We start from the raw sequence: 15,942 nt of genomic DNA on the forward strand, positions 1-15,942 counted from the left end.
CCTCTCACAGCACAGGGCTCGGACGGCAGGAGCCTTTCCGACATGGCTGTTGGTTTCCAGGCTGGTTAAATGCCAGGCCTAAAACTGGCATAGTGTGACTTTGGCCACAAGACAGATGAGCGTGGAATGGGGAACGCTGTGACCGTCATCATCTTTAGAAAAGGCCATCCACATGTCTCCGTGTGATCAGCAAAGTCTTTTCTCAAAAGGTATGATTTGGGCTGAACCCCGAGGAACGAGCAAGAGCGAGTCATGTGGAGATTTGACCTGCTGGAAGACAGCGTTCCAGGTTGAAAGACTGACACGGCTTGGAGTTGGAAAAGCAAGTCTTATACCGTTCCGGTCTTATTGTCCTATCCAAAACCAGCCCGTCCATGCCCACCTGAGCCTGCTTCCCCTCAGTCCATGCTGATGCTGGCTTTCCCAGTCAGCAGTGCCCATCTGACATGCACAGGTTGACTCTTTATAGCTTCCTCAGGCTCTGAGAAGCCTTAAGGAAGTTTCTGGATTTCTCCAACTCTTAATTTCTGTATCTATAAATGAGGGTGATCACAGAGATCTCATGAGGTTGTGGTGGGGGGTACCGATACATGGAAAGAGCTTGGCATCAAGTGAGTGCTCAATGAATTGTTATTATTTTCATATCTCCCTTCCCCCATGGGTTCTGTTGTCCTTCCCCCCCGGAGGGGGCTGAGACCCAGTATGTTCCACTGTGCTAAGCCTTAAACAGATTTATTCAGCAGACATCCATTGAGCACAGACTGTATGTCAGATACCCCCCCGGGGACAAGAGTTTGCCCTTGGATAGGGGATGACAGACAGACAAACAATAGCATAGACAATGGGATCCCCTGTCGATGGCTTGTGCTGAGGTGGTTTGTGTGTGGCAGTGATGCTGAAAGGTATGCCACCGGTGTTTCAGACACCAGCAGGGTCATGGGTGGAGGTCAGTTTTCTGAGGGACATCCTGGCTGTTCTTCTCTCGAGACAGAGCTATGTGTTCTTCTCACAGTCCGTGGTAGAGTTCACATTCTTCACCAACACCATCACTCAGAGGCACCGATACTTCTGTTTTATTTTTTTAATAAGTCATTTTATTGGGGGCTCGTAAAGCTTTTATCACAATTCATCCATCCATCCATTGTGTCGAGCACATTTGTACATTTGTTGCCATCATCATTTTCAAAACATTTTCTTCAGAAGGGTCGTGGGGAGATGAGCCAGTCAGGGTTCAGGGTAGCAACGATGAAACCTACAACTTTCCTCTAGTTCCTAAAGGCTCCCCCACACACACACACTAGCATAGGGTGACCAGATTTAAAGCAGGACACCATTGACGGGTGGTGGGGGTGGGGGTTGATAAAAAATTTGGTCTATATGGACCATATAGACCGTTCCCTAGCTTGGCGTGCAATCTTTCCAAAAATCGGGCCTTTTTTAAAACGCCAAAAATTGGGAATGTCCCGCCAAAAGCGGGACGTCTGGTCACCTTACACTAGCATGACCCCAATTCCACCTTACAAATCTGGCTAGACCAGAGCATGTACATGGGTACAGACAAAAGCTCCTTACTTCTTTAGTCTTCCTTATTCATTGTCCAGTTTTTCACACCCATAATGAGACAATTGAAAAATGCCATGGGTTGGGTCAAGTGCACCTTACCCTTCAAAGTGACATCTTTTCTTTTTAGCACTTTAACGAGGTCATTTGTAAATTTTCCCACAGCAATACAATGTCTAATTTTACTGAGTTTGGGCTGCTAACCACAAGGTCAGCAGTTTGAAATAACCAAGACAAAAAGATACCGTTTCTATCTTTTCTAGAAACTGTTTACAGGATCCTGTTGTGTTAGTCCGGGTAGACTAGAGAAACAAATTCAGAGTCACATCTTAATTGTATATTAGATTAATTCAAACTGCAAAAGTTGGTATAAATCTTTGATTTCTTCCTCTTTCGCTTTCATGGCTCATAAATCTGAGTAATAGCTGTATTAACTGGTCTTCCTTGTGGGCTTACGGATACTTTTCTATCACTGGCAGCATTGAACTTCAGGACAGATCCTGAAATGTTCCTTCGGCAATGAATGTGACATGAACTTCAACTTGTCATCCCCAGTAGAGTAGACCATGTAATCATCCAACTCAAAATGGTCAATACCAGTTCATTTCAGTTCATCAGTGCCTACAATATTGATCTTTAAGCATTTCATTTCATTTTTATGACTTTCAATTTTCCTATGTTCATACTTAAGACATTTCACATTTGATTATTAATGGATGCTTGCAGTTGTGAGTCATGCCCCATCAGCAAACCAAGTCCCTGACAGTTTGTTCATTCATGCCATGAAGGTCAATTCTACTTGGGGACGCACCTCGTGGCCAGTCATAGTGAGTGCCTTCCAACTATATCAGACAATGTACCAATGCTATTCATAAAGTTTTCGGTGGCCAACCTTTCCAAAAGCGACCTGCCTTTCCTTCTTCCTATTCTGTCTTCGTCTAGAAGCTCTGCTGAAATCTGTCTATCATAGGGACCCTACTGGTCTTGGGGATACCAGGGACAGGGCTTATCACACCACAGCAACATGCAAGTCATCACGGGGCAGCAGCAGACTGGCAGGGGTAGAACAAAGGCACATGAAGTTGCCACGCTGTATCATTAACATCAAATGCACATCAAATGTTGCTGAAGTTAATTCAAAAACTGTTACAGTAGTACATCAAACTGAAAGTTTTCAGAAATTCAAGCCAGGTTCAGAAGAGGCTGTGGGACAGGAGAAATAGTTGCCAACATCAGATGGATCTTGGTTGCCAGCAGAAGAAACCACAAAGATGCTTATCTGTGTGATAGTGACTTTGCAAAGGCATTCAACTCCGGATCATAGCAAACTGTGAAGAGCACTGTGAAGAGTGGAAATACCTGAACATTTGGTTGGGCTCACAAAGAACCTCTACATAGACCAAGAGGCTCTTGTAAAATCAGGGTTGTATCCTCTCGCCATACTTATTCAATTGGTATGCTGAGTTAGTAATCAGAGAAGCTAAACTATGAGCAAAAGAACACAGCGTCAAGATTGGAGGAAGACTCATTAATAACTTAGGGCATGAAGCTGACACCTGGCTTGCAGGAAGTGGAGGGGACTTGAAAGCTGTGGCAGTCTGCTTCGGTAAAGATTACAAACAGCCTTGGAATCCCTAAGACGTTATTCTACTCTGTCCAATAAAGCGACTATGGGTTGGAATTGACCTAATGACGTCTTCTAATACATTGGAAAGCAAGAAAATCAACCTATTGGGTCTCTGGATGGCTCATTTCTTTCTGTAATTCAGGCTTAATATTCCTATTTCCTTATATCTTATATTTTCTTTTGTTTCTATTTTCTTATGTTCTGTAGCTAAGCAATACCTGAAAATGCTAACATTCATTCTGGCATCTTGCACAAATCACTCACCTCTCCAAATCACAGTTTTTCCAACTGTAAAATGGGGGTGCACATAGCAAAAGACTGGGAGCAACCCAAATATCCATGAATAGGGAGCTGCTTTTAATGAGCCAAGGAGCCCTGGTGGTGGAGTGGATACACATTGGGTTGTGATCCACATGGTCAGCAGTTCGAAACCACCAGCAGCTCCTCAATAGAATGACTGGGCTCTCTACTCCCATCAACAGCTGACAGTCCCAGGGGGGCACTGTGAGTCAACATTGACTCGATGGCCATGAGTTTGGGTTTGGTTTAATTGGACAGAGTAGAAAAACGACTATCAAGCAAGTAAGACCATAGGAAAGCTCTAAATATGGGAGAATGAACTCCAAGACAAATAAAACAAACAAAACTGCGTACACTGCGGATGGGATGTTGCCATTTATATGTCAATGAAGAGGGAGAGATGTAAAGGAATGGGCTTGCTTACACATGGACTGCCTCAACTAAGACACACCAGAAGGGAGAAAGGGAGAATCGGTCCCAAGGATTGATAAATGACCCCCTCGCAGGGGGACGAACAGCAGAAAGGTGGGTGAAGGGGGATAGGATGATGTAAGGTATGAAAATAATAATCTATAGCTTATCAAGTTTTCATGAGGGAGGGCGGGCAGGAAAGGGAGGGGGGAAATGAGCTGATATCAGGGGCTCAAGTAGAAAGAAAACGCTTTGAAAATGATGACGGCAGCCTATCTACAGATGTGCTTGGATGATTGTGTGGATTGTGATGAGAGATGTAAGAGCCCCCAATAAAAGTATTTAGTTTTAAAACACACACACAAGAAACAGTTAATAAGAGGGAGGTCTTGGGAGGTGCAAGCAGTTGTTTAGCTGCTAATCCAACAGAGTGGAGGCTCACATATACCCAGAGGCACCTCCGAAGAAAGACCTGGTGATGATTTCCGAACAACCAGCCATTGGAAAGCCCCTGCGGCACAGTTCTTCCCCGGCCTGTGTGAGTCCTCAGGAGTTGGCATCAACTCAACAGCAGTGGGTTTAGTTGGAGTTTCCCCATCCCAATGGGGATCATGAAAGAGACACGTTTATTTTTCACATGCAAACGCGTGTATTTCGGTTCTTTTTTTTTACTTGAGACTTATTCTTTCTTTTGGTGACTCATTCTTAATGCGTGGCCTATTGTCCTGAACGCTGCCCTGTGTGCATGCCATTGTGGTGAGGTCCCCTGGCGCCCATCAGATTCAGATCCACCCTGTGTAGAACAGCAGGAAATGCCAGCCGGCCTGGCACCATCCCTACCAACCATTGGGGTTACGGTCATGCCCCGGGTTGCAGCCACAGTGCCAATCCATCTTGTGCAAGGTCTTCTTTTTCACTCTGTGTGAACGCTTCCACCCAAGAGAAATGATTTGATTCAAGAAAAAAATTTGACATGCTATTTCTATGGGGGAGGAAATGCAGTCAAATATCCCAGCCCATACCCACCCACCTCCTAGGGTTCTTGCTCATGTCAAACAAAAAAAAAAAAGTCAGACACAGCAGCCCCTTGGGAAATAATAAAGCTATTAGAACGCAGGATGCTCCCGCACCATGGTGCCGGAGAAAGAAGGGGCCAAGTACAAATGGAAAGAGGGAGGGAAAGAGCAGGCCGAGTGGACCGGCCGGCAGAGTGAAAAACCACAATTACTTGAGGGCCACTGAGACCCCCAGGCAGTTGTGTTACCTGCTCCATTCCAGCCAGCAGCACGGTTTCCATGGCAATATAAGAGCCGGTGATAAGCTTATTTATGATTTGGGGAATTTTTTTTTTTTTAAGATCAGCAAGCTGCAGCTGGGCAGCACTGTGCAGGGATGGTGTCCACAGGGTGACCTTGCTAAGCTTGAAAACTGGTCAGATGCCCTGAAAGCAAAAAGAAACCAGCCACACGGTGACCCCTCTATGTGCAGAATAGAATCGCTTTCCAAGGGGTGACGTTTTAGAAGTGGAATGCCTGGTCTCGCTTCCGAAGCAGCTCTGGGTGGGTGGGAATCAGGAGCCTTGCAGTCCGTTGTCAGACCCCACGGTGGTGCCACCCTGGCCTCTCGGCCTCCAGCAGTGGGACTGAAACCTGAGCAGGTAGCAGAATCATCTGCAGGCTTGGTGAACGTGAGAGCACTGGGCGCCCCCTCCAGTAAGTTTGGGGGTGGGCCAGAGACCGTGCATTTCTAACAAAGTCCCTGGGTGATGCTGCTGCTGCCGCTGAGAACCTCACTTGGGAAACCACTGGCTTAGAAGATCACTAAGGGCCTGTCCAACGGGGGATTCTGTAAGCCGCAAGCATCTGTAACTCACCCCTTCCACCAGGCTCCTCTGTTAAATAAGGAGCTACAATTCCTCTGACAGAAGGGCGCTCCGCGGGCTTTAAGATGGGAAATGTGTCCAATGGGCTAAGGGCTCACAGGAAGGGCAGTTTCTAAAGCAGAGGCGCGCAATCGCACGAGCAGATAGGCTGCCATTCTGGCTGTCGTTGCCATCTCGGGAGACCAGTTCGCTGGTGTGACACTCTGCGGGACCTCAGAAAGGTCTGTGACTTGGCTTCTGAAAAGGTAGCCACTGAAAACCCTCGGGAGCCCCGTTTGTACTCTGACCCACGGGTGTCACCATGAGTCCGAATTGACTTGACCACAACTGGCTTTAAAAAAAATCATTTTATTGGGGGCTCGTACAACTCTTATCACCATCCATCCATCCATCCGTTGTGTCAAGCACGTTTGTACATTTGTTGCCCTCATCATTCTCAAAACATTTGCTTTCTATTGAGCCCTTGGTATCAGCTCCTCATTTTTCCCCTCCCTTCCCACTCCCTCCTCCCTCATGAGCCCTTGATAATTTATAAATTATTATTATTGTTTCATGTCTTACACCGTCCAACATCTCCCTTCACCCACTTTTCTGTTGTCCATCCCCCAGGGAGGAGGTTATATGTAGATCCTTGTAATCGGTTCCCCCTTTGTACCCCATCCTCCCTCCACCCTCCCAGTATTGCCACTCTTACCACTGGTCCTGAGGGGTTCATCTGTCCTGGATTCCCTGTGTTTCCAGTTCCTATCTGTACCAGTGTACATCCTCTGGTCTAGCCAGATTTGTAAGGTAGAATTGGGATCATGATAGTGGTGGGAAGGAAGCATTTAAGAACTAGAGGAAAGTTGCATGTTTCATCATTGCTACCCTGCACCCTGACTAGCTGGTCTCCTCCCTGTGAGGACATCCCTTTCAGAAAAGGATGTCCAGTGACCTACAGATGGGCTTTGGGTCCCCACTCCGCATTCCCCCCTCATTCACAATGATATGATGCCTGATACCTGATCCTATCGACACCTCGTGATCACACAGGTGAGTGTGCTTCTTCCATGTAGACTTTGTTGCTTCTCAGCTAGATGGCCCCTCGTTGACCCTACATCCTTTAAGACCCCAGATGCTATATCTTTTGATAGTCGGGCACCACAGTTGCTTATACGCCCACTTTGTCTTCAGCGATCATGTCGGGAAAGTGAGCATCATGGAATGCCAGTTTAATAGAACAAAATGTTCTTGCACTGAGGGAGTACTTGCAACTGGCTTTTTTTATATACGTATAAGCAGCCCTAGTGGTACAGTGGTTAGGTGTTGGGCTATGATCTAAAAGGTCGGCAGTTTGAAACTTGCAGCCGCTCCACAGGAGAAAAGCTGGACTTTCTACTCCTGTTAACAGTTACAGTTCTGGAAGCCCACAGGGGGTTTCTCTGAGCCAGCATTGGCTCCCTGGCAGTGAGAGAGAGATGGGAACGAGCTCTATGGAGCCCTGGTGGCTCGTGGGTTTATGTTGGACTGCTCACTGTGTGGTTAGCAGCTTGTGCCCACCAGGTCCTGCTGAAGAGAGATAGGGCTGTCTGCGACCACCAAGAATCTTAGTTTCAGAAACTACTCTGCCCTTTGGGTTGATATGAGTAAGAATCAAATCACTCTCCCTAGAGGATCCCACCCTCTGCCATGCCAGCAAGCTGATCGCAACTCACAAGAGTCCCTGTGGAAGCTTTCTGGGCTGTAAATCTTTACAGGGGCAGACAGCCTCAACTTTCTCCTAAAGAGTAGCTAGTGGGTTTGATCCGTCAGCCTTACAGTGAGCTGTCCAATGCTTACTCAACACACACACACACACACACACACACAGAAGAGAGTGAGCGAGCAAGAGAGAGATGTACTATACAAATGCAATAGAACGTCAGCAACATTGAATTTGGGTAAAGAGTATATGAGTATGTCTTTATACGGGTCTTGCAACTTTTCTGAAAGCTTGAAGTTCTTTCAAAATTAGAAATCAAAACAGAATCAGAGAAATACATGAAAAATCTTAACAGGGGTGTGCCTTATTTTTAAAAGGTATGTTATGGTGTAAGGACTTACAACGGTTTGTCTTCCGCAGGGAGGTCTCGAAGGGCCACTCTGGCAAAGGGCCAGGGAGGGGGTTGGGGTAGGGTGGAAAGCAGAGCACTCACTCAGGAGACACTGCCAAAAGAACCTGAGCAGCGAGGAGCAGCAGCAGCAGCAGCAGCAGCAGTGGAGCACCCCCTTGCGGCTCTGCACATCCTCCTGCCCAGAGTGATGGTGGAGAACTGGGCCAGGGGGCAGGCTTTCTGGAAAGGGCTTTTCTTCAGGCCCTGGGATGGAGTCTGCTTTGTTTCCCTTCCAGGTTTACGTTTTGTGTGTGTCTTCCTCCGTTCTTAAGACTCAGCGCCGATGCAGCTCCCCAGGCCCAGACCCCAGAATCCCAGCAACATAGGGCGGCCTGATCTGATCTGAGGGTTTCACACAAGCCCCTTCTCGTTAGCCCCGTGTCAGCCCCGGGCCCCTGGGTGCCATCCATCAAGCCCTTCACCTGCCATAAAGAAAACTCTCATTTAAACTTATTTCTACACGATGCTACGTTGGCCCCGGCATCCAGCTTCATCTGCCGATGGCTCTCTGCAGTTTCTACCTGCTCTCCCTCCACTGCTGGTCGCCCCAGCGCCCCTGGAGGACGTGCCTGGCAGGTTTCCTCTGAGCTGAGGGGGGGGCGGGGTCTGCCAAGTGCAATCCTGGGTGATTTTAAAGCATCCACCTGCGGGCTAAACTCTCGGGTGGTGTTGCCACAGCACCGTGCCTTTAGGCCAACTGAATAACAAGAAATACGACTGACCTAAGCATTCGGTGAGGCATTTCCTTAGGGGTGCACTGAATCAGACCACTCAAAACTTAACAGGGACGCTGAGGTCCTACGCTGAACACTTCCATTTTGCAACCACAGAGGGTTCCTCTGTGTCCCAGGTTCACAGAGGAACCGGACCTAGAAACCCAGTAACCTAGAAACGCACAGGGGCAGTTCTGCCCTGCCTGGTAGGGTCGCTATGAGTTGGCATCAACGCGAAGCAGTGAGTGAGTTGGTGGCACACGTGGTTAAGCACATTACCACGAACCAGCTGATTGGAGGTTCGGGTCCTCTAAGAGACAACCCAAGGAGAAAAAGGCCTGTCCATCTGCTTGGGCAAGATCACAGTCATTGAAACCCGGTTCTACTCTGACGCAAGGAGGGGGGCCAGGAGTCAACTCAAAGGCAACCGGCTTTGGTAGGGAGAGGTCCATGACTGTCTTCCACTTGCCCACTACCCATTTTATTCGTCTTACATTTGGCTTCGCTTTAGGCCTGGCTCCGGTTCCCTGGGAGTGACGAAAGCCTCTTGGGTGAGGGAGAGGGAAGCCGGGGAGAAGGCTCCTTGCTTTTTGTCCTCTGCAAATCTCTCTAGACCTTGTGTCTCCATAGCATTTCCTTTCCAGGCACTCCCCAGCCCCCTCCCCCAAACGTCTCCAATGTCCTGCCTTTCCAAACCCCCTCCCCAGCCCTCCCCCATTCGCCTTCACAGCTTTAATTATCTTGGGGAAATTTAAATTCTTTATCTTGGTTTCAGACAATGCTGGCTCAAGATAAGCACATTCAGAGGGCTTGTCCAATTGCCCCCAACAGATTCACTTCATGGGGAATCATGTTTTAAAAAATAAATAAATAAATAAAATTTTCAGGCATGATCATGGTATTGTGACTCAATTAAAGAAAGAGCCCTTCTCTTTCTGAGGTACACGCTGAAATATTTAGGGATGGAATGTTATGTATGAAGTCTGGGATTTGCCTCAACATATTCTAGCGGTGGAGTGGGGTGGGGTGGGGTGAGGTGGGGTGGGGTGGGAGGAGATACAGAGAAACATGCTTACTTAATACCCTGGTCGCTGCTGCCTTTGTCTTTGTGCTGCATCGCCCACCCCCAGTGGATGAACTTGTTTACTCCGTGCCCGGGGAAATACATTTTTCTCCTGGAGACGCAGCAGTGTGGACGCTTCACTGGAGCCCAACAGGCATTAGGGTCACAGTCCCTGCGCCACTTACTTCTCTGAGCCTGAGCTGCCCCGTCCGCAAAGTACAGGTAAGAAATTGACAGCAACCAGCCTACCTTTCAAAGTGGTCTTCTTACTCATTTTGTCCTCCTTCTGCCTCTACCTGTCCTGCAAGTGCCTGCTCCTCAAGCTCCTACTCACCTCCCTTTGCTTTTCAAAGGCTCCTCCCTCCCCCTGCTTCAGCCCCCCTTTCTCCACGAGGGGCCCCTGGCCCAGATCCAAACTCCAGAATGGGAATCAGTTACTGACATCCTCCCAGTGGTCCCATGAGGACTGAAAACTCAACACGTGCCAAAGGACTTCATTTTCCACCTCCCGATCTGCCCTCCTCCATCACCCCAGTGTGTCCTGATCAGGCCCACCCCGAATCCCCCTACAGGAACCACCGCCTCCTCCTTCTGTTGGGCAGCTCACTGCAAGGTCAGTGGTTCAGATCTAGCAGTCACCGCTGAGGGAGAAAGATGAGGCTGCTCTTGGAAACCCAAAGGGGCAGTTCTGCCCTGGTCTTTAGAAGGTTGCTGTGAGTCGAAATCTGCTCGGTGGCTGTGGTTTGGTTTAGAGGGTTCATCCCCATCTAGTCTCCCCAAAGCTCCTCTCAGATCCATACCCGAGTGCTCCCTCCCTCTCCCTGGGCAGACTCTGCTCAGGCCCTCAGAGTCGCTTGCCTGGGCGGCTACGAAATCTTCCTAATGGGGCTCCCTCCCTCCTGCCTCTCTGACCCCAGGTTGTCCCTCCAGGTCACTGGCAAAACTCTCCTTCCAAAACCATCACTCCTTAAGGTGCTTGAAGACCCCCTATGGGCTCTCTCCACGGAGAATGAGACAGGCCCACATTTCTTACTTCTCATGGCAATTGACATCCGGTTACAGCTTGGCCTTACCGTATTGTTCCAGAATCACTTCTGGACCCCTTGCTGAAGAAGTTCTAGGCCTACATTTCTCAGCCTGTGGTTCCTCACGCCTATAGTGGGTTTCCTTGAGGAGTCCTGGGTAGACGTGAAAGCTCTGAGCCCTATCCTGGACAACTGAAGCTGACCCCTCAGGCCCAAGACAGGCAAAGGTCTGAGGACCTCACTTTAGCCACCCCAGGCAGCTTGTCTGTTTACTGATCATGCGGTGCCACTCCTGGGCTGCCTGGCTAAGTAGCCCCGCTTTCTCCAAGGCCCAGTGATAGATCTCCGTCTTTCCTGTTCCTAGCTGAACCAATCCCCCACCCATGCAGCTCCTACGGCACCTTGCACACAGCTCTATTGTAGACCGTGCGCATCACACTGTGTGTGATGATCTGCTTGCCTACCTGCCCTCCCTCCTAGCTAGAATAAACTCTCCAAAGCCAGCTCCTCAACACAGTGACTGGCACTGTGGCCCACAGCGTGGGCACTTGATAAATATCAATTACTTTGAACCTTATCTTACTCTTCCGGGGCTCCTGGGCACCAAACACAGTGCTTAGCACCCAGCAGGTTTTATTACATCAGTGTCTGATGGATGGGTTGTCGAAGCTTGGATGAAATTGTAAATGAACGATAAAACATGCAAATTAATTCCTGATGAATGCTCATCGCCCATTCACGCTCTGGGAGGCTTCTGTGTGCCTGGGACCTTATCTACCCCGAAGGATGTGACTCAAGGATGTGACTCGGGTTGGAGGGCAGGTACAAGCCCAGGACTTGGGTTCCAGGTTCGCTAGTGAAAGCACCAGGCTCAGGTCAGAAAGGTCACTCTCACGGTGACACCTGCATCTGAAAAGGACAGCAGGACCCTCATGGCTGCGCCTGCCGTCGACCCTGGGAAGCGCACACGGGTCCCATTTGTTATCCGCCTTGCAGGAGTCCCAGAGATCCTACTCAGACTGTTGGATGGGAAAGCTGATCTTTGTCATGAGCGCACTCAAAACTCACTGCCATCGAGCCGATGATCCCAACTCATAGCGACCCTTTAGGACAGGTAGAGCTGCCCCTGTGGGTTTCCAAAGCAGTACATCTCTATAGGAGTAGAAAGCCTCGCCTTTCTCCTTTAGAGAGACTGATGGGCTCAAACTACTGACCTTGAGGTCAATAGCCCAACACACAGCCCACTAAGCCACCAGGGATCCTTTTGTCCTGCACAGTGGGCAAAGACCAGTGTAGGGGGCGTTATGTGTTTGGGCTGTTCAATACGGGAGTAAGTTGAGGCTTTCTACTTCCGTGAAGTGTTCCAGTGTCAGAAATGCACAGAGGCAGCTGCCCTGTCCTCTAGGCTCACTGCGAGGCGGGGTGGACTTGGTAGCAGTGAGTTTGGCTTGGTTTCAGAGGCTGAGGCTGGGCACGACTCTTCCGAGGCTGCCGGCAGCACTGTTTCAGGGCAGTGGCACTTGATTGGAGGAGGCCAGCTCAGCTTCTGGTTCCCGCCAACCCCAGTTCCTGTTCCTGTGTGGTCATTGTCACCTCTCTAGCCCCTAAGCCATGGCAACCCCACGCACCGTGGAAGGAAAGGCCATCTGGTTCTGCACCTTCTTCATGGGGGGGCGGGGGGGGGGGCGGCAGCTGTGACTGTGTGCTCCAGTCAGTGTTTGCTGGCTGGTTTTCGGATGCGGGTTGTCAGGGCTTTCTTCCTGGTCTGCCTTAGTCGGGAAGCTCCACGGACAGACAGGTGGTGGGTTTGCACAGATGGGTGGTGGGTGCGCATGAGCCAGGCATTGAAACCAGGTCTCCCGACCACTGGCCCATCCATGTGATTGGACAAGTTGCCCATGGGCCCAAGCCTCTGTTTCTTCCTCCATAAGATGAGATTAGTAAATGTTCCTAATCTTTGGGGTGACTGAGAGAGATCATGTGGGTGACCTGACATCGCAAGCCATAGAGAGATAAGCCTAATACACTGTTGTGAGTCGGGAGCACGGAGGGGGTGGGGACTGGGGCAGACCTGGGGGCTGGTTAGGCAGGAAGTCAGGGCCTAGCCTTGGGTTTGGGATTCTGCACTTTAGAGAAGGGCCCAGCTAACATCGGATCACCAGGGACCTGATCTGGGATCACCAAGGACTTGATCTGGGGTCAGGGGCTGGGGGTGGAGGCTGAAGAGCTTCCTGCTACTCTGTAAAGCTGGATTTTCAAAGAACAAATGATGATTCGGGGGGAAGGTGGGGAGGACCGGGGAGGGGGAGAGGCTCTTTGGCCCAGACTCTGGGGGCCAGGTGTGCTGCAGTCAGTGGGGTTCCACCACCACTGAGAGGGGAAGTGGGCATGCCCAATCCCTGACACCTGCGCCCAATTCAGATTGGGAAACTGGAACCTGGGGTCCCAGCGGGGAGGCTGTGGGTTTCACCTACAGAGACTCCAATAGTGGGGGTGTCCTCTGGCTGGGTCTGTAGGTCTTAGTGTTACTCAGCTCTTCCGGCTCAGCGCAGCTAGTGGAAGGGGCCTCCCAATAGATGACCCCCTCCTCCCCCAGGGAGCTACCACAGAGCCAAGCTAGAAGGAGACCCTAGAAGTCGTGTGGTCTTCTTTGTCTTTGTCTGGGGGAGCCTGGGCAAGGACTGGGCTTGGAGATCACAGGGTCTCCTCAGGCAAGAAAGAAATCCAAGAGAGATGGGGGTTGGGAGCTGAGGAGGGGGTGGCTGACAGATGGGACCCGCCAGGGCTTTCTAGGCTCCCTGTTTCACAAAAAGCACAGCCCTGCTGGTCAGGGGGGCCTGACAGCACCACCGACTGGGGAACAGCGACATCTCCCGGCGGCCAGTGGCCACAGCCCTCCTCTGGGCACAGAGCTATGGGCCATTCAGAAACCATGGGAAGTGCCCAAGGCCTTTAGAAATGGGAACAAAGAGGTCTGACTGAGCCTCTGGTCCCAGGGGTGTGAAGGATCCCTGGTGGCCTTGGGCGGCTAGCTGCAAACTAGCTGTGAGGCAGCCTAGGCCCTGGAAGAGGTAGTCTCAGAACCCCGAAGGAGCTGCTCTCCTCCCCGCTAGCGTCCCTAGCATGGGAACGGGCTCCACGGCAGTGAGTTGGGTTAGGGTTTGGGTTGCCATAGTTTTGGGGTGGGGCCCATGAGTCTGCATTTCTAACAAACGCCCAGATGATGCGCACGCACACGCGTGCATAGCACGCAGAGGAGGCTCCCAGGGGATCTCCATTTGGTCCCACAGAGCTGGGACAACCCCAAAGATCTCAAGCCAAGGGAACACGTAAAACACTCGAAGGCAGTGGTTCTCAACCTTCCTAAGGCCGCGACCCTTTCCTATAGTTCCTCATGTGGCGGTGACCCCCAAACATAACATTATTTTCATTGCTACTTCATCACGGTCATTTTGCTACTGTGCTCAATCGGGCGACCCCTGTGAAAGGGTCTTTTGACCCCCAAAGGGGTCTCGACCCACAGGTTGAGAACCACTGCTCTAAGACGTCACATTCCCAAGCAGTCCACAGCCCTCTCATCGACCCGCTCAGTACAATGGAACTTCACTGCTGCAGTTAAAGCATTCCCACCCAGCATCCACCTAAACGGACTTCCTGTTTGCAGCCAGCCTAACCCGCCCCTTCATTGCTCTATCACTGTGGAGGTTTCAAAGACAGGGAAACCCACGCAGCCTGGCCTGGCCGGCTCTGCCTGGAAGGTCCTTGAGACCAGGGAGAAGGTTGCTTAAACCTGAACAAGGCTACTCTGCGTGCCTCTCCGATTGTTATTTCCATCTTGTGACTTAAGTGCTGTCAAGACCCTGGGAAAGTACGGGACACCCCGCCCCGATCCTGAGCACATATTCTCGGGTAAAAGCGTATCATTTCTATGTGTTCTGACCCCAGTGGGGGTCCATCAACACAGCCTGGCATCCCCGTCTACTAAAACTGCCTTTTCTCTGGAGCCTGGCTCAAGACATGAGCCCTTACTACGTGACATTTCCCCATCGTCACTCCAGGAGATTTTCTCGTCATCTTCCCAGGAACCCTAGTGGCTCAGTGGTTCAGCGGTTGGTGGCTCATTGAAAAGTGGCCCATCCATGACTCCGTGGTAGGAAAGAGCGGGCCGTCTGCTCTGGCCAAGACGACAGGTGAGGAAGCGTGCCTTTCAGAGTTGTTGTAAGTCGGGCTATGGCGTCCTGATGGCATCCTGGGTTACACACTGGCCAGCTGACCACAAGGTCCGCAGTGCGAAACCACCAACCACCCAGAGGGAGGACCACGGGGCTTTCTCCTCCCTTAAAGACCTGCGCTTTCCGAAGCTCACGAGGGGCACATCTCCACAGTCCTGTAGGGTCGCTGTGTGTCAGATGCCGCCCGATGGCAGTGAGTTTCGGTTTGGTGAGTTGGCATCGACCGACCGGACAGCACGCAGCAACAACCACAAAGGCCTTCTCCAACCCTGTTCCAGAAAACTTCGGGATCACCGTCTGGTCGCAGGCCCGCCTGCTGGGGCAGGGCCAGGTCCTTCAGAAAGGCTTCCCAGCCATGCGGAAAGGATTCCATCTGACGGGCTCTTTACAAGAGGAAACTGAGGCTGGGGTCTGAGAGTGCCTTTGCCAGAGCCCACCCATCTCCAAGACACGCAGTCCTGGTCCCCTCTCTCCTGGACTCTCTTGTGACATCTGCTGTGGCTGACTCCTGAAAACTGGCCTAGAGGGGAGTGGGGGTCAGGGCTCCAGACTCCCCCCGCCCCTGCCCCCCTTTACTGCGCAGAGGACAGGGCTTGGGTGCACTGCCATTCTCCAGGGAGAGTGATGAAAGCAGCTTTTATAAAGCAGCGTCTGAGGCCCTTGGACAGGGCCCCTCTGTGGCTGCCTCTCCCCTTGGGCCCTACGCCCTCCTGGGGCTGAATAGCTGGCTCGCACACACTGGGAATTTGCAACACAAATGCACGGCTTGTCTCCCTCTCAGAGGAGCCCTGGCCTTTGGGGGCCTCTTGAAGCCTGCCATTCTCTCCGAGGCTTTCTTTCCACCGCTCAAGTCCCGGCTCCTCCATGCAACCTCGGTCGCTCATTAACGCTGGGTGAAAACCAGACCCTGGGAAAGGGAGCTGGGCGGGCAGCGAGGTTCTCTCACCAGCTCTCAGAACCAGGCCCCAGGCGGGCAGTGGGAACTGGTGTGTGTGTG

The sequence above is a fragment of the Echinops telfairi genome, unplaced genomic scaffold (assembly GCF_000313985.2).
Source record: "Echinops telfairi isolate 266 unplaced genomic scaffold, ASM31398v2 ScPeMD7_5592;HRSCAF=6446, whole genome shotgun sequence".
Lineage (NCBI taxonomy): Eukaryota > Metazoa > Chordata > Mammalia > Afrosoricida > Tenrecidae > Echinops > Echinops telfairi.